The 23,845-nt window shown below is 44.0% G+C and overlaps 1 long non-coding RNA gene across 1 annotated transcript in view; it reads left to right on the top strand.

Moving 5' to 3' along the window:
• LOC309640278 overlaps positions 1-22,695 on the top strand; it is a 711,494-nt gene extending 688,799 nt beyond the window's left edge. Inside the window, exon 2 of the long non-coding RNA XR_014252156.1 lies at positions 15,360-22,695. This is a non-coding gene — a long non-coding RNA (uncharacterized lncRNA). The remainder of the gene's footprint in view (positions 1-15,359) is intronic.
• The last annotated feature ends 1,150 nt before the right edge of the window (positions 22,696-23,845 follow it).

Here is a 23,845-nt window from a genome sequence, read left to right as displayed (position 1 = left end):
GAATGATGCTTTCTGAGGCAGGGCAGCCCCACGCCTTTTCCCCAAACCTTGCCCTGCGCCTCTTCCATCTGGCTGTTCCTGAGTTAATCCTTTCACAATAAACCTGTAATCTAATCCCTTTTGTGATCCAGCAAGAGGCCAACTTCCTTTGCCTCCTGCCAGGAGATTACCAGGTGAACGTGTCAAATCCCACAGAACATCACAGGACTGGGATCAGGTCCCTTCATCTCCAGATGGTTCACGAGCGCCAGCCACACCTCCTCAACCATAACCCAAGGGACTGCACCCGAAATCCACCCCAGAAAACCGCACGCACGACCTGAGGCAGCATTGGAAAACGTCGATGCAAAAATTGCAGAACTCACAGGGGAGGGTTACGGCTTTGAGGAAGTGAAGGGAGCCTTAGAGACACCCGGGATAATGTCGAAGTGGCTCGTAGCATCCTCCGAGAATTTGCCCCCGCCCGGCCCGTCTCCCCACGGCTAAGTCTACAGCAGCCAGGACCGTAAACCCCCAAATGTAAAGCTGGCAATGAGTATCCGGGGGTGTGGTGAGGAGGGAAGTGAGATGGAACTCGAGAGGAGGCACCTCTTCCTCACGGGGCATCTTGAGAAGAGAGAGGCTGAGACATGCAGCTTCGCAGAGAACACAGCTGCTTGCCTGGGATGCCATCGGTGGCGGCTCCCTTACTTTTGCTGGTCACGCTTTCAAATCAGGGTTAAACTGACAAAAATAATTTAAACACGTTTACTTCCCTTGAACATTGAATCTGTGAAATGTTCTTCCCTGTTTACAAGTTGGAGAAGTTGCAGATCGTTTTTGGTTTTTGTTTTGTTTTGTTTTGGGTGTTTTGATACCTGTATTGTGCTCCTGGGGGACCCTTTGTAGAGACAGCAGTCAGCTCTGCTGTAATGTCCCACCAGCTCCCTTGCTGCCCACAGCAACTCGAGCTCGCGTGTTCACTTTGATCTCTTCCATCACAGCCTGCCCTGCGCCCCCAGGTCCAATTCCATTCCTTCCATTTACAAGATGCTTTAAAGGTTCTGATTTTCAACAAATTAAAACAACAACAACAAAAAAACCCCAGACCAAAAAACAAACCAAACCCCAAACAAAAAAACTCACATGTGTGGCTTTCAACAACAACAACAAAAAATAGAACTGAAGGGATAAACTTCAATGACAGGACTTACAGTAAGCAGTTAATATATATAATTATAGATCCATGAATACAAAATAAGTCAAAACAAGGGTGCAAGAATAATATTTTATATGCTACATGTTAATGTTATTGTTATATATTATCACAAAAGAGAAATAATTCAATCAAAAGTGGAAGGAGAAGGGAGCAGAAAAGAAGAAAGCAGAATAACCTTACTGATTGTTGTCTAGCAATTAGTGGGAGACATGGTAAAAGATGAAAATGAAATAACTGGAGACTCTTGGCAATTAAAAAGGTGTGAGTACAAAGGTAACCACTAGAACAAACTTTAAACCTTCCTAAATGGCAAAAGAAGATGAGAAACTAAAAGAAGAAAGAAAACACATCCCATAGAAAAAGAAACATAGCACCTTCCCCATAATGTGGTAATTTTAACATAAAATAATTTGAAATATTTGAGACTAAACACAGACTTCTAGCCATGAGAACAAATACTAAGACATCCCTTGTTTTTGAATAGGACAGCTCAGTAATATAAAGATGCCAGTTCTATTTTAATTCATAAATTTAACACAATCCTAATAAAAATACCAACCAATTTTTAAAACTCAGACAAGTTGATACTAAGCTTCATTTATTCATTCCCTTATTTGTTTTATTTATTGACTCAGCGGTAGATTTACTGTGAAACTGATGAAATAAAAACCCAGGGGGTCCCTTGCTTGCATGGGACTTTCAAGGCCCTGACTTTTTTGTATCCCTAAGTTGCATTCTTTTTCTTCAAGTGGATCCCCTAAAGTAGCACAATGACTGTCCCCATCTGCAGAGGGGGATGGAGGCCGGGGGAGACCACGTAGCCGGTGAAGGTCACTCAGTGAGCCGCAGAGCAAAGTTCAACCCGGCACTGCCCCCTCCTCCCGCCCCCAGCCCCCAGCCCCCAGCTGGGGCCGCGGCACACTTGGCTGTGTCATTGCTGTTATTTTAAAACTGTACTAGCAGTTCATTCATCTTACACCACTACAAACTGCTGCTACTTGATGAAAAGGGAAACGGGATTTCTGTGCCTCTGTAGTTTGGGATATTTACTGGTTTGATTCAGATTTAATGAGTGGAAATAAAAAGTAGTTTCAGGGTCTATACATTGTCAGGTAATATATATTCAAAACAGGATATTCAAAAATTAAACATCTGCTCAGACACATTAACTTGTGTGGGAACGTTATTGTCTCGTTCTGATATACCTTGACTGACAAAAATCCATCCCTCCGTATTTACAAATCAGGCTTTTCAGTTCTGGACAGCAGCCTTCCCCGAATGGATGCGTGTGTTAGGTGGCATCAGTCGGCTAAAAGGCCATTAACCACAAGGAAGATAGGAATTGGAGCAGAGCCCTGGGTGCAAAGATAAGGTTAGGAGCACGTTTGGTGCTTGTTGATGGAAGAATTTATATTGGCAGCCATCCTTCCCGGTTGCCACGCGAGCTGCCTCTTGCTCTCACCAGCGGAAGCCCCCGCCCACTTGCCCCACCCCAAGGAGTTGGATTTCCAATCACATCAGTGATGCTGTGACCACGGGGTGACGCGGCATGTGCCGCTGTCATTACTCGAGCAAAGCAGGCAATTTTACGAAGGAGGGGCATGGAGTCCCCCGGCCCCTGTGGCTGGGCTCACCTTCCTCCAAGGAGCACCAGGGACAGAGCATGTGGACCGTCCTTTCCTCCCCAGGGAGAAGACCCAAGGCCAGAAAGCAGGGAAGTAGGTCCTGAACGTCTTGCTTTCTGGAGACCACGCTTCCCCAAGAAGACGGACTTCACCTTCTTTTCTGGAACATGAAAGCCCAGGCTTCTGCTCCCACAGCAAGGGTGTGGCGTGTCCAGTCCAGACTGTGAGGGGCCTGGTCCAGCGGGCTCTGTGGAGAGGCAGCAAACTTCCTACTTCCTATACTTAACTTGAGGGAGAGATGAGTTTGGAGTCAATGCTGTATATTTCTATCTATATCGGATATAGCTAATATAGCTCTATAGAGCTATACATCTAACATAGACAGTACTATAAAGAGACTCATAGACAGTAACTTAATGAGACAATCAATTATCGAAAAGACATTGGTGGGATAGGGAGGGTGGGAGGGAGACACAAGAGGGAGGAGATATGGGGATACATGTATATGTATAGCTGATTCACTTTGTTATAAAGCAGAGACTAACACACCATTGTAAAGCAATTATACTCCAATAAAGATGTTAAAAAAAAAAAAGGAAAAGACATTGGGTGCTTGTTGTGTGCCAAGTATCCTACTAGGCTCTGTGGGAAATTAAAACTGAGGTCAATGTGCCCCCAAATATTTTTTTAATTGAATTATAACCGGCATAAAATATTATATTAATTTCAGGTGTACAACATAGTGATTCAACATTTATATACATTATGAGCTGATCACCACCATCACAGATGGTCTATTACCATCTGTCACCATTTAACATTATTACAATATTATGGACTATATTTCCTATTCTGTATATGATATCCCTGTGACTTATTTATTTTATAACTGGCAGTTTGTGCCTCTTAATCCCCTTCACCTATTTTGCCCACCGCCCCCCAGCAACCACCAAGCCCAGCAACCACCAGTTTGTTCTCTGTATCTATGAATCTGTTTCTGTTTTGTTTGTTTGTTTTGTTTTTTATATTCCACATATAAGTGAGATCATGTAGTATTTGTCTCTCTCTCTGTCTGACTTATTCCACTTAGCATGATACCCTCTAGGTCCATCCACGTTGCTGCAAAGGTAAGATTTCATTCTTTTTTTTATGGCTGAGTAGTATTTTTATCCATTTATCTATTGATGAACATTTAGGTTGCTTCCATATCTTGGCTATTGTAAATAATGTTGCAATGAACACAGGGGTGCACATACCTTTTCCAATTAGTGTTTTTGTTTTCTTTGGGAAAATACCCAGAAGTGAAATTGCTAGACCACATGGTAGTTCTGTTTTTAACTTTTTGAGGAGCCGCCATACTGTTCTCCATAGTGGCTGCACCAATTTACACTCCAGCGACAGTGCACAAGGGCTCCCTTTTCTCCACATCCTTGCCAACACTTGTTATTTGTTGCCTTTTTGATAATAGTCATTCTGACAGGTGTGAGGTAATATCTCACTGTGGTTTTGATTTGCATTTCCCTGATAATTAGTGATACTGAGCATTTTTTCATGTGTCAGTTGGCCATCTGTATATCTTCTATGGAAAAATGTCTCTTCAGATTCTCGGCCCATTTTTTAATCAGATTGTTGGTTTTTTTTAAAAATAGTACGTTGTATAAGTTCTTATATACTCTGGTTATTAACCCCTTACCTGATATATGATTTGCAAATATCTTCTCCCGTTCAGTGGGCTGCCTTTTTGTTTCATTGCTGGTTTCCTTTGCTGTGCAAAAGCTTTTTAGTTTGATGTAGTCCCATTTGTTTATTTTTTTTTGCTTTTGTTGCCCTTGCTTGAAGAGACAGATCCCAAAAAATATCCCTAAGACTGATGTCAAAGAGCTGACTGCCTATGCTTTCTTCTAGGAGTTTTACAGTTTCACTCAAGTTTTTAATCCATTTTGAGTTAATTTTTGCATATGGTGTAAGATAGTGGCCAAGTTTCATTCTTTTTTTTTAAATTTTATTTATTTATTTATTTATTTATTTTTATTTATTTATGGCTGTGTTGGGTCTTCGTTTCTGTGCGAGGGCTTTCTCTAGTTGCGGCAAGTGGGGACCACTCTTCATCGCGGTGCACGGGCCTCTCACTATCGCAGCCTCTCTTGTTGTGGAGCACAGGCTCCAGACGCGCAGGCTCAGTAATTGTGGCTCACGGGTCTAGTTGCTCCGCAGCATGTGGGATCTTCCCAGACCAGGGCTCGAACCCGTGTCCCCTGCATTGGCAGGCAGATTCTCAACCACTGTGCCACCAGGGAAGCCCCAAGTTTCATTCTTTTGTATGTAGCTGTCCAGTTTTCCCAACACCATCTACTGAAGAGACTGTCTTTCCCCCACTGTATATTCTTTCGTCCTTTGTCGTAGATTAACTGACTATATGTGTGTGGGTTTATTTCTGGGCTTTCTAGTCTGTTCCATTGATCTATGTGTCTTTTTTTGTGCCAGTACCATATTGCTTTAATTACTATAGCTTTAGCAAAGCAAATTCAACAATACATTGAAAGGAGATCATATCCATGATCAAATGGGATTTATCTCTGGCATGTAAGGACAGTTCAACAGCAATCAATCAACATGGTACACCATATTAACAAAACAAAGGATGAAAATTATGCGATCATCTCAATAGGTGCGGAAAAAACATTTGACAAAATTCAACACACATTTATGGTAAAAACTCTCAACAAAGTGGGTATAGAGGGAACACACCTCAACATAATGAAAGGCATCTATGACAAACACACAACTAACGTCATAATGGCGAAAAGCTGAAAGCTTTTCCTCTAAGATCAGGAACAAGACAAGGATGCCCACTTTTGCTGTTTTTATTCAACATAGTATTAGAAGTCCTAGCCACAGCAAAAGAAAAAAAAGGCATCCAAATTATAAGGGAAGAAATAAAACTGCCACTAGTAGACGACACGATACTATAAATAGGAAACTCTGAAGACTCCACCAAAAAACTATTAGAATGAATAAATAAATTTAGTAAAGTTGCAGGATACAAAATTAATATACAGAAATCTGTTAAGTTTCTGTACAATAATAACGAACTATCAGAAAGAGAAATTAAGAAAACAGTCCCATTTACAATTGCGTCAAATGAAATAACTGGAAATAAATTTAACCAAGGAGGTGAAAGACCTGTATTCTGAAAACTATAAGACTTTGATGAAAGAAACTGAAGGAGACACAAATAAATGGAAAGATGGATTGGGAGAATTTATATTGTCAAAATGTGCATACTACCCAGAGAAATACACAGATTCGACGAAATCCCTATCAAAATACTATTAGCATTTTTCACAGAACTGGAAAAAATAATCCTAAAATTCATATGGAAGCACAAAAGATCCCAAAGAGCCAAAGCAATCTTGGGAAAGAACAAAACTGGAGGTATCATGCTCCCTGACTTCAAAACATGCCCCCACCCTGACTTCAAAACATGCCCCCACCGTTAAGGATCCTTCACATGGCACACGTGTATGAACACAAGGAAACAGGGCCAGCGATGCAGAGACAAGGCAGAGAACGCGGAGACGTCTGCTGATTGCAAGTGCTCTGAGTAGAGGGGAGTGAGCAGTGACTGCCGGGGCAGGCAGGGGGACCTCCTGGAAGAGGTGGGACACTCGTGCGCCTTGAGGCGAGGGCAGGACAACACCGCGCAGGGCTTTTCTTCCTTCACCCCAGTCTCATAGGAAGAGGATTCACCCTGAGTTACCACCGACTTCCAGTGTGCACATCGGGACTGTTCTGGTTTGCAGAGTGGAGGCTGTGGGCTACATGGTGATGATTTACTGGCAAAACCCCAGAGCAGACACAGAGGCTTATATGTTGCCGCAGAACAGAAGGTTCACTTTGAGTAGAAAATTTAGGCAGGAGGGCAGGAGAGAGCGAAGGAGGGAGGAGTCTCACCCGTATTTACAGGATCGATTTGAACTCTTGAGCTGATAAAAACTGCCATGTATTAAGTACTTTAGGTGCTTTTCATACTGAATCAGTTAGAAGGTTTTTGGTTGCAAATGGCAGAAAACACTTGAAATTTGAATAAAAGTCACTTCATATAGACAAAATAGACCAGGGATCAGATGTGGCTTAACTGGGCTCTGGCTCAGCATGGCACAGCTCTGGTCCCCTCTGCCCTCCTCCATGGTCAGCCTCATTTTCAGGCTGGTGTCCTTGGTACCCAATGACCCTTAGGGTTACAGGCCTCATGGCTTCTAAACAATCAGAGCAAAAGAAAATTTATCTTCCCCAAACCAGCTAAGTCCTGAGCTTCACTCTGATTGGACCAACCTAGGTCACATGATTGGGATTAAGCCAATCAAATTCATCCCGGTCAATCGCATCCAAACACAAGGTTGCTACATTTGGGAAAGATGCCAGCAGGGCAATGATCATTAAGAGGGTCAACAAGGTACACGTGATCTCATTTACTGAGAGATGAAGAGATGCAGGCTGATAGGCAAAGTGAAGGAACACGATTCCCCATCACAGGTATAGAGCTTGGATTGAATCCATGCCTGGGACTCCCCAGCTCATGCTGCAATCCCTGTATCTTTCTGCCTCCCATGGTGAAGTGCACGGCCGATTGAAGTTAAGGCATCTCTTTGGGCAGCGTGTGGTGGAAATAGGCAGGAATCACACGGAAGAGAAATGACAGAAGGAAGAAAGAGGGTCTGACCCAGGAGAGGGGAATTGCAAGGCCCTGCCGGGAGGGGTGAGGAGAGAAGGGACAGAGAGCAGGGGTGACGTCAGAGAATCTCTCTGCCGAAGGAAAAGGCTGGGGAGAGGGCGCCTCTTGGAATCCAGAAGAGAGAGAGTCCAGGTGGCCGTGCAACAGGCAGGTCAAACCTGAGGGCTAGGAACTTATACCCAGTAGTAAAATATCCTGTTTCGTAGAAACTAAGAAACCATCCATTCTAAGATGCACCCATTTTGCGGATCACTGAGTAAGGAAAACTGCCAATAGAACTGACACAATGTTTTTTCAGCGCTGCAAATTTTTCTTTATATTTATTGAAAGTGCTCTTTTGGGCTTCATGGGCATGGATTCTTATCATATGTCACTCTTGTGCTTACGTAAAATGGAACAAATCAGTGAAATACTTCAGTTAGTGTGTTTTCAAAACCTCTCCCCATTCAGTACATACATCCAATTGCATGGGATCCCTTTTGGGTTCAGGGCCATAGGGGCAGTAGCGATGTGACCTTTCTTATAAGGTGATTTCCTGGCCCTCAGCTGTATCTCTAACAGGGATGGGCAGTTCTTTCTCCTTTCACCCTGGGTGGCTGGCTTCCTTTGTCGGGTCACTTGGCTGTTGTTTTACAAGAAAATATGAAATTGCAATGTGAAATATTTGCTTCCCTAACATCAAATTTACATCCCGCTGCTGTGTGTCCGTGTTCATCACACACACAATATTTTTTCATTTCAAGGCCTAATCATAGTGTAATATTTTTTAGAATATTTTAAAATAGCAATGAAATACACTGGGTGTAGGAACAACGCCCATAACTCAAAATGTGACGACCACAGGAAAGCCTTGGATGGAGTAAGCACATGCCTAATTAATGTCAACCAGGGCAGGTTGTCACATCTGTCACCTGCCTGCCTGTGTTATAAGAAATGTCGCCATCTGCCTCCTCAAATGTTCATCTTAGAATCGACTCAACATGGTGGTTACATAAGCATGTTTTACCAAAGGCAGGGCTCACAGAGACGGAAGTGGAAGAGCTGTCAGTGGGTCCAGCGTGCACGTCAGAATCACCTGGGGACTTAAAAATGACCTACGCCCAGGCCACATCCCAGAGATCCTTATATATCCTAGGTCTGGAGTGGGGTTCCTGCATCAGAGTGGTTTAGATGCTCCCCAGTTGATTCTGATGTGCCACTAGGGTTACGCGTCGGGAGAAGGTGGATCGTCCCTGTCCCTTGCTCTGTGGGGCACCTGGGAGCAGTGTCCCAGTTGTCCCAGGTCCAGGGGTCTTTAGGTTTTGTTCCGTAGCCCTGCCTCCCAGGGGAACCAGACCTGAGACATTTGTGTGAGCCTTCATACCTCAACACATACACATGGCTCTGCCCCCGTGTGCACACCTGAAGACCCGCTTCTCCTGTGCAACTCACCTCCCATAAGGAGGCCTGGATACCTGGCACGAATCCCCCAGCACACCTGGGCATCCCGGCTTTCTGTGTGAAATCCAGCTGGACCTGCATTTCCTGCTCAGACGTGGTGATTTGTAGGAAGTACTCTCCCTCCTCAGTAGACGATACTGGCTGATCCCAGTGCCCTGCAGCCCAGCTGGGTAATACCTGCAGGTGGAACTCTGCAGCCCATCCTCCTAAAGCCCCTCCTGGGCACGGAACACAAACTTATATGCAGTGAAATTGGAAACTAGGGTCTCCAGCTCCCTAGCTGATTCCTGGAAATGGGAAGGTGCTTGTACTTAAGTGGAGGAGGGGCAGCTCTTGCGGCCAAAGCTGCCAGCGGTCAGAAGGGAAGAGGCTGGCACCGGGGAGACCCCTGTTTAGAATAAGGGGTGGGGGGTTTCTGCCTCCTGCCTTGGCGAGCTTCCCTTGTGAGCACTTTTCCTTCTGCGCTACTGTCACTGATCTCTCTGCATCTGGGACAGGAACCAAGTCCTCTGATCCTGACCCCTGGGTCCCTCTAGACACTCTGTAAACTTCCTGCTATTGTGTCCACGCTGGGGACATCCCAAACACAGACACTTTCTAGAATTGTCAAACCCGAAGCGATGGTTTGCTTTACTCAGCATTTCAACCAGGTTCTGATTTGAAAACCTTCCATTTATTACTTCTGGGGAAGAAATTAATTCTCTAGAGCAGAGATTAACCTATGGTCTAAGGATGTGATTTGTGGGAGTGTGTGTACTTGCTTTAAAAAATTTTTTTTAATAGTTTTTCCTCCAGCTTTTTTGAGGTATAATTGACATAAAGAATTGTACATATTTAAAGTGTACAACAGGATGATTTGATATGCATAGACTTTGTGGAATTATTATCACAATCACATTAACTAACACAGCTATCACCTCACATAGTTACCATTTTTGTTTTGTGGTGAGAATGCTTAAGATTTACCATCTTAGCAAATTTCAAGCATACAGTAATAGAGTATTATTAACTATTGTCACCATGTTGTCTTTTAGATCTTCAGAACTTATTCATCTTATAACTGAAAACTTGTATCCCTTTGAAGGTTTATTGTAGTGTAAGTCCTCAAATGTACTTGCTTTTTTAAACGAGAGAGGGCTTAACTGTTTTAGATGCTCGAATGGGTGGGTGACCCCCAAAACAGTTAAGAACCCTTTTGTGTGTAGGAAGGCTCATTTGATTTTGGAATTTTGTCTCCCACATTGATGTTAGGACATTGAGGTTGCTTTGGGAGTTTAACAATTTACTGAGGGGTGATGTGGAGTCTAGTGTCACAGGGAAGTATACGTTAGAAGTGGATGAGGAAGAGACAGGAAAACACAAGGATGGGAACATAAAACAAAACTAAGACTCGAGGCCAATACCAGCATTATTCACAAGAGCCAAGAGGTGGAAACAACCAATATCCGTTGACGGATGAACCGATAAAAAAACGTGCTGTAGGGGCTTCCCTGGTGGCGCAGTGGTTGGGAATCCGCCTGCGAGTGCAGGGGACATGGGTTCGAGCCCTGGTCCGGGAAGATCCCACATGCCGCAGAGCAACTAAGCCCGTGAGCCACAACTACTGAGCCTGCGCGTCTGGAGCCTGTGCTCCGCAACAAGAGAGGCCGTGATAGTGAGAGGCCCGCGCACCACGATGAAGAGTGGCCCCTGCATGGCGCAACTAGAGAAAGCCCTCGCACAGAAACGAAGACCCAACACAGCCAAAAATAAAAATAAAAAAACAAAACAAAACAAAAAAAACGTGCTGTAAACACATAATGGGATATTATTCAGCTTAAATAAAGAAGGACATTCTGACACACGCTACAACATGGATGAACCTCGAAGACATTATGTTAAGTGAAATAAGCCAGATACAAAAGGACAAATACTTTATGATCCACTTACACGAGGGGCCTAGAACAGTCAAGTTCATGGAGACAGAAAGTAGGAGGGTGGTTGCCAGGGGCTGTGGAGACGGAGCAGGGAGTTAATGTTTAATTGGTCAGGAGCTTCAGCTGGGGATGATGAAAAATTTCTGGAGATGGTTGGAGGTGACGGATACAGAACAATGTGAATATACTTAATGCCACAGAACTGTATGCTTAAAATGGTTAAAGTGATACATTTGATGCTATGGATATTTTCCCGCAACAAAAAATATTTTTAAAATTCTTAAGGCCAAAGTCAACATTGCAGTGTCCTGCATGCGTGTTTCCAGGGGATGACAAACTTTGCTCTAAGCTTTGCAGCAGCCAAGTCTCAATCATTTTTCCTTGGAGAGTGAGGGGCTTACCTGACTTATGAAGCAAACAAAACACTTGGTTATAATGGCCACTTAGGTACTGACAATTAAAACCAATACCTATTACACGGTCATTTAAATGTGTGACAATTTGCTAATGCTTTTATAAGCTAATGGGATAGGAAAGAGAAGGTGAATTATGTTTAAACCGATGTATATAATTTAAAAAGAGGGTAATATCTGATAAATTGGTGTTTTATGAAATAGAGACTCTGAGATAGCATGAATAAGTAAGAGGACTTGGGTGGATGGACACAGACCCCTCGTTAAATCAGCAGTTGACGGGAAACCAAGCGTTTTGCCCCAGGCTGGGCAGGGAGAGCCTGCTCTCAGTCACGCACACCACAAATCCAATAGGTTTCCAGCACCAAGAACATCTGTCTTCAGCCCAGGGAAGCCTGCCACCAGCTTCTCGGCTTTGCTAACCAGCCAGGAGCCATTAGTCTGATGATCCAGGATCCGATGGTCCTGGAAGGATGCAGCGCCCCTACGAATGGCCCCTGAATTGCAAATTCTCTTGCCAGGCTGGAGCAGACCCCCAGGAAAGCAGAGCGGTCCCTGCTGGCCTGGATTGTGTCCTGGCCCGGCTCCAGCACAGAGGTGCCCGGAGAGTGGGTCTCACCTGGGTTGCTAGTCCTGCGGCCCCGGTCTCCTGCTGGCGTCACCTCTCAGGGTGAGTTCTAGGCTGACTCCTCGTGTTGTCGGCTCACACTCCCTGAAGGTGGCACGTGGGCCCCAAATGCCATCCTGAAGGGCTGTCACCGGCTCTCCCAGGGAGGCCAGGGTGCCCTCTGGGCCTGAACTCTCAGGAAAGGACCCCTGCATCTCCACCTAGCGATCGCCCCCCAGCTCCCACCTCCAGGCTGGACCCACTGTCCTGATTCAGTGCACGGGGGCGTTGGGTGGGGAACTACTCTGTTGAGCTACTCCAACCTCAGGTCCCGTGACCAAGGCCAGGGCGGGCTTTGCCGCCTCACAGGCGCCGCTTCCGCTCGCCGGTGGGAAGCAGGGCCAGCCTGCCGCCCCCCCCACCCCCACACTGGGCTTCCACCTCAGGAGCAGCCCCCAATGCACTAACTCAGCCAAGGGGGGCAGGTAGGAGGAGGGGCTTCAGTCCAGCACCCCCTGCGGCAGGACCGCCGCTCCTCCATCCTTCTTCAAGGTCAGGGCGGAGAGGAGCGGGTGCTGGGCGAGGTGGGTGCAGGAGGGACAGCTGTCGTTCAGCCTTCTGGCCCATGGAGGCCTCTGGGCTGCAGCGCTGCAACCTGAGAGCGCAGAGCTGAGGGGCCGAGTGAAGCATCTCGTTTCCACACTCGTCCCGGGCGGCCAGGGGACTCTGTCCAGCTCAGAGGCTCAGGAGCGCACGGGGCGCCCCTCTATGCTGTCGTGCGTGCCCGGGTCTGAGCGGCCGTGGGAAGCCCAGGGCGGCCCATGACTCTGCTCTGGCCCCGGGGGCTCCCGGTCTGCATCACCGGCAGCATCATACTCCGGGAGCCCCAGTTCTCTCAGGCAGTTTTGGTCCGTTTTCCAAGGCCGCTCTGAGTTACGCTGCAGTGAGCCTGCCCCTGGCATTCATCACGTGTCCATGGCTCACCTGTCCCAGCTGCCTTTTGCTTTGTCCCATGAATTCGCTGCACATCTGCTGTGTCCTACATGGGAGTGGGAAAGAGAGTCCTCTGTGGGAATGCCCTGGGGTAAGGCTGCCAAGGCTGGACCAGTCACAAGACAGCAGTTCATCTCCAAGCAGGGGGAAAAAGGGAGGGAAGAAAAGAAGCCACGGATTTTTTGAAATACGCCAACTGCCAAGAAACACATGATTTTGTCCAGATACGCAAATTAATACAGAGAGCTTAGATAAACCACCCAAGATCAAACAGCCAAAGAGCCATGGCTTGAACCTGGGAAGTTGGCTCCAGAGCCTGGACCCTCCGGGAAGGCCTGGGGGGGCGGCACATGGGTGCAGCCCCTCCCTCCCAGAATTCAAGTCCTGCCATGGCCCCTTGGTGATGGTGCAACCTCAGGGAAGCCATACCCCCTCTCCCCGAGATCAGCTCTGTGCCTGCAAAACGGGGCTGATAAAACCAGCTTCCTGGGGAAGTAAACGGTGAGGTCCACCTCAGGGCTGGTGAGGACAAACGGCCCCAAATCCAGTCTTTTCTAACCCAGGAGCAAGGGCCAACTTTCAGAGGTGTTCTTAAGTAAGTTAGCTGGGGTAATTCGATTTTCATTCTATTATTTTCATGAACAGAGAGGGATAAAGGGGCATCTTAGTGTTGCTTTAAGGAACCTCCGCAGGCTGCCCCACACAGCGTCTGAGGCCCAGTTGCGGCCTTATCTTTGTTTACGGGCCCAGCTGGCCCCTGTCTGAGCTCATGGCCTGGGGGTGGGGCTTGAGGGGACCCATCTTATTCACGGAAACAGCTGGAAGAGCCCGGGGTCCAGGCTGGCATCGCCCCCAGATACAGCAACGAAGATCAACTTCCTCTACGCCTGCCCATTGTAGTCAGTTGCATTCGTAACATTTTATTTACCACAATTTTTTCTTTATCCATGTGAAAATCTTTGGGTAAATAAAATTCCTTACGTCTGCTACCCATATGGGCTGCAGTTTACATTCATGTGGCTCTTTTAATGGTTACTATAGCCTCCTATTTCACTTGGTCCTGAACCACGTCCGTGTGGGAAAAATAGAGAAGATGCTGCCTTTGGACAGGCTGGGAGGGAGGCCGGGAGGGAGGCCAGGAGTGGCGGCCACGCAGGCAGCAGCGGGCTATGGCTGGCTTAGATTTATTCCCATCTGACACGGGCATCGTGGACTTTGGAACAGAGTTTCTGCTCTCTTAGGGGAAGAGGACGTGGAGTGAATTGCTGTCCTGTTCTTTTTCTAAATACACCTTACAAACATACAATGACATTGGGTTTCTGGGATTGCCTGTGACTTAAATGATGCGGTCAGGTTCTTATGACTAGAGAGGGCTGGGGGACCACCCCGTTTCTCTTACAGGAAAAGGTGAGGAGTTAAATGGTGACGTGCTTCCCTCCACCACTAGCACGTGAGTAGGAATCATTTTGAACTGCGTGTGTTAAGCTGCATCTTTGATTTAGTGAATTCTAGAGCAGTAACAAGAGCCGGAAGTTCAAGGTGGGGTCAGAGACAGGCATCTGGTCCAGCCTCTCTTTGTCAAAGCCTCCTCAACTTCTCCTACAGTGAGGATTCACGGAAGAGAAGGCCCAGCAGAGATGGAAGGATGTGTCATAAGTATGATCCGGTCTATTTCGGGCTGATGTTCTCTGCCTGACTCGCCTGTTTCCCGAAGGATGAGATCCCACGGAGAGACACAGTGAGGGCCCCGGGGCGGGGGGGCGGTGGAGGGCTGTGGGCTGGAAGGATCCAGAACAGGTCAGGCAGGCTTAGAGGTTTACGCAAGCAAACTCCCCTTACCTCACCCCTCTATGAGTCACCTGCATGTGCGCCTCATGCTGCTATGAGAAAAATCAACACTCTGAAATCCTACAGAGGCAAACCTAAAACCCACCGGTGTTACATGCAGAGAAGAAACCCGAGGCCTGGGGTTTTCACGCTGTTATCCTCAGAGCCCCTGGCCCTAGAATTGGTCCCGGGACCAGGGGACAGTGCAGAGGGAGGGGCTAAGGGTGACGACTGAACCTGTGTTACAGGCTGCAAGTGAGCCTTGCAGGCTCCAGCAGCTGGAAGACTTCTCCTTCACCCTGAGGCATTGACTTCACTTGGAAGGGAAGGAAGACAGTGTTTTGTTTTGTTTGCATTGTTGTGTTAAAATACACATGACAGGGACTTCCCTGGTGGTGCACTGGTTAAGAATCCACCTGCCAATGCAGGGGACACGGGTTCGAGCCCTGGTCCGGGAAGATCCCACATGCCACGGAGCAACTAAGCCCGTGAGCCACAACTACTGAGCCCAAGTGCCACAACTACTGAAGCCCGTGCGCCTAGAGCCTGTGCTCTGCAACAAGAGAAGCCACTGCAATGAGACGCCCGTGCACCGCAACAAACAGTAGCCCCCGCTCGCCACAACTAGAGAAAGCCCGCGCGCAGCAATGAAGACCCAACGCAGCCAAAAAAAAAGAGAATAAAAATATGTATACACATGACAAAATTTATCATTTTAACCATTTTTTTGTTTGGTTGGGTTTGTTTGGATGTTTGTAAATTCAGATTAAATTTTGTTTTAGAGATGTAATTGACATATAACATTGTATTAGTTTTAGGTCCACAACATAATTGTTCCATATATGTATATATTGCGAAATCATCACCATAAGTTTAGTTAAAATCCATCACCACACATTACAGTTTTTTTTCTTGTGATGAGAACTTGGAAGATCTGCTCCCTTAACAAATTTCAAATATGCAATATTGTTAACTATAGTCCCCATATAAACTATATTTATCTTATAATTGAAACATTGTACCTTTTGACCCATTTCACCCACTCCCTGACCCATGGTGGTAATGGCTGCATGACAATGTGAATGTACTTAATGCCACTAAACTGTATATTTAAAAATGATTACATTTTATGCTATATATATTTTACACCGAAAAGAAACGACTGAGGGATAAATGATATGCACAAGGAACCAACCTTGACTTGGGGCCAGAGGAGGCAGTTGCACAAATGGAAAGAGAAACAGGAGCAGAGCTGCTGTGGACCCTGGTGTCCACCCTTCTGCACGTTACTCCCTTGGACAAAATTGGGAAACCTCTGAAAGAGCCCAACTGCCTCATTTTCCAGTTTAGGAAACTTTAAGTTAGCAAGACCATTCTCCCTTCTTCCAAACTGCCTGTCCGCTACCAGTTTAATTCTGATCAACCAACCACCATCCTGGTCGAGATTCTACAAAGCAGGTTTCAGGTCTGTGGGGTGAGCCCTGGGCCCTCACGGGGCTGCACGTTCGGAGCACCCCTGCCTCTAGCCTCCCCAGCCCCTGCTCTCCATCACCTTGAGCGAGAGGCCAGGCTAGAATATTCATCAGGCCACGGAGAGCTATGCTCCCTGACAGGCCTGATGTGGGTTGACCTGTGTCCCCCAAAGATATGTTCAAGTCATAACCCCCAGGACCTGGGAATGTGACCTTATTTGGAAATAGGGCCATTGCAGATGTAAACAGTTAAGATGAGGTCAGAGTGGAGTAGGGTGGGCCCTTAATCTAATCTGAGTGGTGTCCTTATAAGAAGAGACACACGGACGCACTGGAGAAGACGGCCATGCAGTGACAGACACAGAGACTGAAGATAATTGTAAGCCAAGGAGCCCTCGGGATGGCTGGCCACCACCAGCAGCTGGGAGAGGCAAGGAGGATCTTCCCCCACAGGTATCAGAGGGAGCCCGGCCCTGCCGACACCTTGATTTCACACTTCCAGCTTCCAGAACCCAGACAGTACTTTTCTGTTGTTTTGAGCCCCCCCAGTCTGTGGTGTTTGTTATGACGGGTCCAGGAACCACGCCCACCTGTGCTGGGTGGGAGGGCCTCACAGGTGGACAGACCAGTGGGCAAGTTCAGAGCTTCACTCAATCACAATCCACACTCAGGGTGTTTGTCTTATCCCAGTTATATTATTCACAATGTCTTTTTATTATTTTCATTTTATTTTTTAAAGTATATTTTATTTATTTATTTTTTGTTTTGGCTGTACCGCACAGCTTGCGGGATCTTAGTTCCCCGACCAGGGATTGACCCCGCGCTCTCGGCAGTGAAAGTGCCGAGTCCTAACCACTGGACTGCCAGGGAATTCCCTACAATATCTTTTTAAATTGCTTCACTTTTTAATGTTAAATATATTATAAAAGGAAGCTGTATATCCCCACTGTACACCAATCCTAGAAAGAAAGTCTTGGTGATTGATGGAATCATGTGTTTTTAGAGAGATTGGGATAATATTATAATACACTAAATTTGGGAAGTCACTGTAAATATATGGACTTAAAAGAAACACCACTGACGGTTCTGTTGGAAAAAATGTCCCAACAACAACAATGGAAATAGCATTTCTTCCAACACTGGAAGCTCATGTACGCTTGTGGGCCCCAGATTTTGCTCTCTGACACTCTTCTCCAGTGGAAAGAAAAAGACTAAATTGGGGATTGAATCCATGTTTTGGAGCAAGAATAAAAAATGTCAGTTGATATAAAATACAAAATAATGAAGTTATTCAAAGAAAGGGTGAATTTAATAGAATATGCTTCATCCGTGTTATTTTTCATAATGGAAAAGTGTTATCTATGCTGTTCGTGGATATGGTGTTTCTCTGGTAAGCACCTGTCTATTTGTCAGATGTAGATATGGACCAGCAGAAGCAGGAGGAGTGATTGAAACGGATGAGTCAGCTACAGTCATTCCAGCGTAAGTAGGAAGGATGCCGCGAGCAAGAGTGGACGGCTTGGGCTTCCCTGGTGGCGCAGTGGTTGAGAATCTGCCTGCCAATGCAGGGGACACGGGTTCGAGCCCTGGTCTGGGAAGATCCCACATGCCGCAGAGCAACTGGGCCCATGAGCCACAACTACTGAGCCTGCGCGTCTGGAGCCTGTGCTCCGCAACAAGAGAGGCCGCGATAGTGAGAGGCCCGTGCACCGCGATGAAGAGTGGCCCCCGCTTGCCGCAACTAGAGAAAGCCCTCGCACAGAAACGAAGACCCAACACAGCCATAGATAAATAAATAAAAAAAAAAAAAAAAAAAAAAAGAGTGGATGGCAAGTGGTAAGTGAAGTAGCCCTGGGGGAGCTTTACTGATATCGCCAGGTAACTAATATCCAAGCACGTGTTCCTAGATAACAAAGTAGCCAAATGTCCTTAAAAGAAGAAAGCAAATCCCAGATATACTCCCTCTTCTCTCAAGGAATCAAACCCTTAGCAACACCACTAATTATAGGGAGTTACTAATAAGACATACATCCAACTACGGTAAGAGACCAGACTAACACATCTCCATGACTGCACACAAATAAATGCATACAAACCACAGAGGCCACTTTATTCCTGGAAAAGACTCCAAGTCTCAAAGTCAGCCTCGTTAAGGAAGACAGGAACCTAAATGTCCCCTGATATAACAAGTGCAGCTTCCTTGCAAGAGAAAGAAACTCACCCCAATGACCACTGGCTCAGGTTTGAATCAATTTGGTCTGTTCAACTGTGTCCTGACCAAGAATCAACAGGTCACCAGCCCAAGGCCTGGATCTCCTTGCGGGATCAAGGCAATATTCTTTTACTTTGGGGTCTGGTAAAATTTCCAACATTCTAGAAAGGTGCAAAATATCAGTTACTGAACTGATAGGGTTATTGAAATCCTAGGACAGTGTAAAGCATGTGACATTGGTGATGTGCAATAAAAAGAGTGAGGATCAAAAAAGGAACCAAATGATAGCCATGGCATCAATATCTTTGTAACCTGTTTTGGTGTAAGGGCATTGATCAATTTTGTGGCTTTTATATTTTTTGTGTGACCATTTTGCATTTAAAGAGTCAGCATATCGAAGGGAATTAATATGTTAGACTTGGGATTTTAATTAAATGCCTAAGAGTGCTGGGGTAACTTTGTAATATAGGGTTTTTATTTATTGGGAACATTTATTTTGTTGAATCTATAATATTTATTAGTTGTAAGTAATTGTAAATATTTAGGGCAAAGTTGATTGTCTAATATCTAAAAAATGCTAATTGTTTAACAAATTCCTAAGATTAATAACTGGGACGTTGCTTAAATTACAATTAGTAGTGACTATTCCTCTCCATGCACAGATGCCCCTCTGACACTAAGAAATCCATCAGCACTGAAAATGGAAAGCCCGTGCTTTTCTAATACATAGTGAAATACTCAGAAATATGATAAAAATAAATGTTCATCTTTGCACCAGCTACAATTATCACATGAACCATCTGTGGTCTGTGTGCCATACTTTGGGAAATAACCCCTGAGCAGAAGGTTCTGGAACCTAGGGGGTAATAAAGAGCATTGATCTACACCTTAAATTTCTAGGCTACAAGTACCTCTTTCTGGAAGCTCCTATTAGGTACCAGAATTGGAACCTAAGTCAGAGATACAGAATTATCCTTGAAACCTACTAGCTTAAAGTAACAAATATGTATTATCTCACAGAGTTTCCGAGGGTCAGGAATCTGGGAGCAGCTTAGGTAGGTGGTTCTGAAAAGGTCAGATTTCCTGATTAAAAAACTGGGGGAACAGGGTGTCAAATAACAGAGGCAGTGAGAAGGATCTCCCCAGGAGAGAGAAAGCAAACCCACCTGTTCATCCCTGATACCGTCCTAAGTCTGGGACTTCAGAGATGGTTCCTGCCCCCAGAACCTGTCTCTTGAAGGCTTGTTTCTTTGAATCTGGTGAAAAGGAGGTGAGAATGGGTGTGGAGATAAATGCATTTATAGGTATGAGGGTGGATCATTTATTTTTCCTGCGAAGGAGGGAATAAAGCCATTGTTGCAGTGTACATAGCTTGAGTGTAGACAGTCCTGGATTATTTGATGGGGAGTTGGAAAGGAAAGATGGACACCATAAATATACTGCAGCAATAATATGCCCATTTGCATATTTATTTTCTAGCAGCTCTCGGCAGCTTGGATATATCAAAGAAAGCAGATGGATAGGTTTCTTTCTTTGTTCACATTTAAAATGTGTTTCTTACAGGCAGTATGTAATTTGGTCTTGCTTTTTTAATCCAATCTGATAATCTTGGACTTTTAATTGGGGCATTCAGCCCAGTTACATTTTAATGTGATTACTGATGTAGTCAAGTTTAAATCTACCATCTTGCTCTTTGTTTTATACTTGTCCCATCTGTCCTTTGTTCCATTTTTTCTCTTTTCTTGCCTTCTATTGGATGAATCACATCTTTTTTATGATTCCATTTTTATCTCCTTTGTTGTAGCCATAACTCTTTGTTGTGGCATTTCGGTGGTTGCCGTGGGGTTTAGAATTTAATCTTTAACTTATCACTGTTTACCTCCAAGTGATATCCTACCACTTCTGCACCAGAAGAATCTTACAGCAGGATACTTCTGTTCATCCCCTCTATCTTCATGCTATTGTTGTGATACTTTTTCCTTCTACCTATGTTATAAACTACACACTACACTGTTATTATGTTTTAAAGTTAAATAGTCAATTATTTTTAAAGGATATTTAAATAACAATAAGAAAAGCCTTTTATATTTATCCAGGTACTCACTCTTTTCAGGGCTCTTCATTCCTTTGTATAGATGCAGATTTCCACCTGAGAAATAGCCTTCATTTCTTATATTCATAGATCTTCTGGTGATGAATTTTTCAACTTCTGTATATCAAAATGTGTCTTTATTTTACCTCTGTTTTGGTAAATATTCTTGCTGGTGATAGAATTCCAGGTTGACAGTTTTTATTTCATTCAATACTTTACATTATTGCTCCACTATCTTCTGGCTTGCATTGTGTCCAAAAAGAAGTCGGCTGTAATTTTTATCTTTTGCTGCACATATTTTCCCCCCCTCTGGCTGCTTTTAAGATTTCCTGGGATTTATCCCAGGGATGCAAGGATTCTGCAACATACGCAAATTAATCAATGTGATACACCATATTAACAAATTGAAGAAGAAAAACCATATGATCATCTCAATAGATGAAGAGAAAGCTTTTGACAAAATTCAACACCCATTTATGATAAAAACTCTGCAGAAAGTGGGCATAGAGGGAACCTACCTCAACATAATAAAGGCCATATACAACAAACCCACAGCAAACATCGTTCTCAATGGTGAAAAACTGAAAGCATTTCCTCTAAGATCAGGAACAAGACAAGGATGTCCACTCTCGCCACTATTATTCAACATAGTTTTGGAAGTCCTAGCCATGGCAATCAGAGAAGAAAAAGAAATAAAAGGAATACAAATTGGAAAAGAAGAAGTAAAACTGTCACTGTTTGCAGATGACATGATACTATACATAGAGAATCCTAAAGATGCTACCAGAAAACTACTAGAGCTAATCAGTGAATTTGGTAAAGTTGCAGGACACAAAATTAATGCACAGAAATCTCTTGCATTCCTATACACTAATGATGAAAAATCTGAAAGAGAAATTAAGGAAACACACCCATTTACCATTGCAACAAAAAGAATAAAAGACCTAGGAATAAACCTACCTAGGGAGACAAAAGGCCTGTATGCAGAAAACTATAAGACACTGATGAAAAAATTAAAGATGATACCAACAGATGGAGAGATATACCATGTTCTTGGATTGGAAGAATCAATATTGTGAAAATGACTATACTACCCAAAGCAATCTACAGATTCAATGCAATCCCTATCAAACCACCAATGGCATTTTTTACAGAACTAGAACAAAAAATCTTAAAATTTGTATGGAGACACAAAAGACCCCAAATAGCCAAAGCAGTCTTGAGGGAAAAAAAAGGAGCTGGAGGAATCAGACTCCCTGACTTCAGTCTATACTACAAAGCTACAGTAATCCAGACAGTATGGTACTGGCACAAAAACAGAAATATAGATCAATGAAACAGGATAGAAAGCACAGAGATAAACCCAGGCACCTACGGTCAACTAATCTATGACAAAGGAGGCAAGGATATACAATGGATAAAACACAGTCTCTTCAATATGTGGTGCTGGGAAAACTGGACAGCTACCTGTAAAAGAATGAAATTAGAACACTCCCTAACACCATACACAAAAATAAACTCAAAATGGATTAGCTTGTAAGACCAGACACTATAAAATATAAGACCAGACACTATAAAACTTCTAGAGGAAAACATAGGAAGAACACTCTTTGACATAAATCACAGCAAGATCTTTTTTGATCCAACTCCTAGAGTAATGGAAATAAAAACAAAAAGAAACAAATCAGACCTAATGAAACTTCAAAGCTTTTGTACAGCAAAGGAAACCATAAACAAGATGAAAAGACAACCCTCAGAATGGGAGAAAATATTTTTAAACAAATCAACGGACAAAGGATTAATCTCCAAAATATATAAACAGCTCATGCAGCTCAATATTAAAGAAACAAACAAATGGGCAATCAAAAAATGGACAGAAGACCTAAATAGACATTTCTCCAAAGAAGACATACAGATGGCCAAGAAGCACATGAAAAGCTGCTCAACATAATTATTAGAGAAATGCAAATCAAAACTATAATGAGGTATCACCTCACACCAGTTGGAATGGGCATCATCAGAAAAATCTACAAACAACAAATGCTGGAGAGGGTGTGGAGAAAAGGGAACCCTCTTGCACTGTTGGTGGGAATGTAAATTGACACAGCCACTATGGAGAACAGTATGGAGGTTCCTTAAAAAACTAAAAATAGAATTACCATATGACCCAGCAATCCCACTACTGGGCATATACCCAGAGGAAGCCATAACTCAAAAAGAGTCATGTACCACAATGTCCATTGCAGCACTATTTACAACAGCCAGGTCATGGAAGCAACCTAAATGCCCATCGACAGACAAATGGATAAAGAAGATGTGGTACATATATACAATGGAATATTACTCAGCCATAAAAAGGAAAGAAATTGGGTCATTTGTAGAGACGTGGATGGATCTAGAGACTGTCATACAGAGTGAAGTAAGTCAGAAAGAAAAAACAAATATCGTATATTAACGCATATATGTGGAATCTAGAAAAATGGTACAGATGAACCAGTTTGCAGGGCAGAAATAGAGACACAGATGTAGAGAACAAACGTATGGACACCAAGCGGGGAAGTGGTGGGGGGGTGGTGGTGGTGTGATGAATTGGGAGATTGGGATTGACATATATACACTAATATTTATAAAATGGATAACTAGTAAGAACCTGCTGTATAAAAAAATAAAATTCTAAAATTCAAAAAAAAGGTCATATGTGATATGTAAACAAACAAACAAAAAAAGATTTTCTCTTTGTCATTGGCTTTAAGCAATTTGATTATGATGTATCTTGGTGTAGCTTTCTTCATGTTTCTGGTGTTTGAGGTTTATTAGGCTTCTTGAATCTGTAGGTTTACAATTTCCATCAAGTTTGGAAAATTTTTGCCATTATTTGTGCCTCTCTTTTTCCCCCACTTTTGGGTGACATCAGCAGTTCACTGATACTTTGATCATTTTTGTTCAGTCTTTTCTGTGTGTTTTATTTTGAATGATTTCTATTGATGTCTTAAGTTCACTATTTTTTTCTTCTGCAGTCGAATTTGCTGTGAACCCCCTTTAGAATATTTATTAAAATCTCAGGCTTTGTAGTTTTCATCTCTTGAAGTTCTACTTGGATTTTAAAAAATATCTTCCATGTTTTTCCTTAAATATGCTAACTCTTTTCTCTGAATTCTTGGTCATCTGGAATAATGTTATAAAATAACTGCTTCAATGTATTTGTCTACTAATTCTATCATCCATATTATTTCTGGGTTAGTTTCAATTGATTGTTTTTTCTCCTCTTTTTTTGTGTGTCCATTTCCCTGCTTCTTTGTGTGCCTGGTAATTTTG

Source organism: Balaenoptera physalus, assembly GCF_965194825.1.
Source record: "Balaenoptera physalus genome assembly, chromosome: 12".
Taxonomy (NCBI): Eukaryota; Metazoa; Chordata; class Mammalia; order Artiodactyla; family Balaenopteridae; genus Balaenoptera; species Balaenoptera physalus.
The sequence above is the reverse complement of the archived record's forward strand: the minus strand, read 5'-3'. Positions and strand labels throughout refer to the sequence as shown.